Below are 3,498 nucleotides of genomic sequence, written 5' to 3' on the forward strand. Positions count from 1 at the left end.
AAAAAAAAAAGAGAAGAGGATAGAGAAAGATAGCAAGTGAACAATAGAGGGGATGTTAGTGAGAAACAGATATGGTTTATTATCTGTTGAAGATGACGTGTATAGTATTCTCAACTGGACTGGTCTGGGAAGTATTTCATGATGGGTGAAGTCTTTTAACAAGCAAAATGAGAAATAGTGATTGACTGTTTTAAAAAATTATAATAATAATAATTATTGGGAAATGCATGGAAAAGACTTTGAATGATAAAGCGGGGAGATCGATGCCTCTGTATTGACTGACATGCATGGCATTCCCTTTTGAAAAAGCAATGGAAGTCAATGTAAAGTTATATGTAATCCAATGTAAGATAAAGAAGATTATGATAATAATAATAAAAAAAAAACCTATTGACAATGTACATAATGATTAAATGTTGAGGATCTTCCACCCTAGATCAGGCCAAAACAAGATGATGTCATCTAAAAAAAAAAAAAAAAAAGAATGAGAAATAAAGCATTTTAAAGGTAAGTAAAATCTAATGGAATTCACCAACACTAGACTGGCCCTACAAGATCCTTCAGGGAGCCCTACATTTTTAAGCAAAAGAAAGATAGCTATCATAAACAAGCAAAGAAATATGAAAATACAAAATGCATTGAGAGACAAGATATGCAAATGAGAAACAGAAAGGAAACAAACACTATCATCACAAAAACTCACCAAACCAGTCACAGAGAACAAAAGAGTGAAAAAGTAACAAAGAATGCATAAAACAATAAGAAACCACCTAACAAAAATACAGGAGTAAGTTATTTATCTATAATAACCCTAAATGTAAACAGCATAGACTCCTTATTTAAATGATACAGACTGGCTGAATGGATAAAAACAACAACAAAACAAATACATGTTGCCTGTAGGAAACTCACTGCATACCTAAAGACAACTCCCCTCACAAGAGATAAAAAAGATATTCCACAAAAAATGGATGCCAAAAGTGAGCAGAAGTACCTGTACTGATATCATATAAATAGGCATTTTAAAGGCTACAAAAAGAGATAAAGAAGGTCATTATGTAAAGTAAAAGAATCAATCCAGCAAGAAAGCATAACACTTGCAAATATATATGCACCCTGTATGGGAATACCTAAATACATAAAACAATTATTAGTAGAGCTAAAGGAAAAGACAAACTCTAGTCAAATAATTGGATACTTCAATTCCCCCACTCTCACCACTGGACAAATCACTTAGGCAGAAAAATCAAGAAAAAACAAAACAAAACAAAACAAAAAAACATTGAACTTCAACTACAACACACAGCTAGTAGACCTAACTGACATCTACAGAATTTTCCATCAAACAACTACAGAATACACATTCTTCTCTTCAACACATGAATAATTCACTGGGATATACCACATATTAGGCCACAAAACAAATTTAAAACATTTTTTAAATGGAAATTGTATTGAGTATTTTCTCTGACCACAATGGAATAAAACTAGAAATCATTAATAAGTGGAACATAGGAAATCACATAATTACATGGGAACTAAATAATGTGCTTCTGAATGGTCAACAGATAAATAAGAAACCAAGATAGAAACTTAAAACTTGATGGGAACAAATGAAAAATGAAAACACAATATACCAAAACCTATGGGATAGCACAAAAGCAGTTCTAAGGGATAAATTTATATCAATAAATCTCTATATGAAACCAAACAAAAACAAGAATTAATCCCAAAATTAGCAGAAGGAAAGAACTAATAAGGATCAGAGAAGAAGTGTTAAATTTTTATTCTTCAGCTATTTTATTATTGGTGTATAAATCATTATTGATGTTTGTATTTTGATTTTGTGTCCTATAACTGTACTGAACTCAGTTTTAGTAGATTTTTATTTTGTGTGACATCTTAAGAGTTTTCTATATGTAAGATGACGTCATTTGCAAATAGAGATCGACAATTTGATCTCCTCTTTTCCAATTTGGGTGCCCTGTATTTCTTTTTCTTAAAAAAATTCATTAAAGAAGTCCAATTTAAAATAACTATGAATAAAATAAAACACTTTGGGATAAATTTAACAAAGAAGGTGAAAGATCTCTGTAATGAAAACTTTAAACCACTGATGAAAAAGAAACTGAAGAAGGGAACCAGCAGTTAGCATAATGGGTATGTTGCTGGACTCCCACGTAGTCGACCGCGGTTCGCATCCTGGACCCAGTGGCTTAAAACTCACGCCGGGCGCTTGTGCGTGTGTGCCCAAGATCCCGAGAGGAGAACGGAGGAGAAGGGATTGCAGTGTGACCATCCCCCCTGGGGGGTGATTTCTCGCTTTCTTTCTCTATGTCTCTCTCTGTCTGTCTGGTGAGCACACGCGCCCTATAGCAAAAACATCTCCAAAAAAAAAGAAAAAAGAAACTGAAGAAGACACAAAACTATGAAAATACAGCCTATGTTCACAGATTAGAAGAATCAATATTGTTAAAATGTCTACACACCAAAAACAATCTACAAATTCAATGTAATACTTATCAAAACACCAATAATATACCTTACAGAAATAGAAAAAGATATCATAAAATTTGTATGGAAGCATGAAAGATCCCAAGTAGACAAAGTAATCCTGAGCAAAAGGAATAGAACTGGAAACATCATACTACTTGTTTTAAAAATATACTATAAAACTATAGTAGTATAAACAGTATGTACTGTCAAAAAAAACCCAAACATGGGTGCTAGCATGTGGTGTAATGGTTAAGGGGCTGGACTCCCACGTGGGCAAGTGAAGTTTGAGTCCTAGATCCAGTGACTTGAAACTCACACTAGGCACTTGTGTATGCATTTCCAAAATCCTGAGAGGAGAATGAAGGAGAAGGGATTGCAGTGTGGCCATCCCCCCTGAGCGGTGATTTCATACCTTCTCTCTCTGTCTCTCTGGTGAGTACACACATCCTATAGCAAAAAATCTCTAAAAAGAAAAGAAAAAAAAAAGAAGTAAAAGAAAAGAAAGAAAAAGAAAAAAATAAAAGAAAATCAGACATGAAGACTCATGTAACAGAACAGAGAACCTAGAAATAAATCCATCTGACTTTTGACAAAAGTGCCAAGAACATCCACTGGGGAAGATAATCTCTTCAATAAACTGTGCTGGAAAAACTAAGCATCCACATGCAGAAGAATGAAATTAGACCCATATCTCTCATGATATATTGTTTGAGCCAATATTCAGTGTATTCTGGATGGGGAATCTCATTTTGTTTGTTGTAGTGATGTATAGTGAATGAATATAAATAAATAAATAAATTTAAAGGAAAAGAATTAACCTCAAATTTATTGAAAACTTAAACATAAAACATGAAAGAAAAGCAAAAATAGACAAATGAGATTATACCAAGTTAAAAATCTTATGCACAGCCAATGAAACAATCAACATTCTTGAATAGAGAATACAGAGAAAATATTTGAACACTATACATCTCATACAAGATTAATAACCAGAATATACAA

The sequence above is a fragment of the Tupaia chinensis genome, unplaced genomic scaffold (genome assembly GCF_000334495.1).
Source record: "Tupaia chinensis unplaced genomic scaffold, TupChi_1.0 Scaffold000135_1, whole genome shotgun sequence".
Taxonomy (NCBI): Eukaryota; Metazoa; Chordata; class Mammalia; order Scandentia; family Tupaiidae; genus Tupaia; species Tupaia belangeri.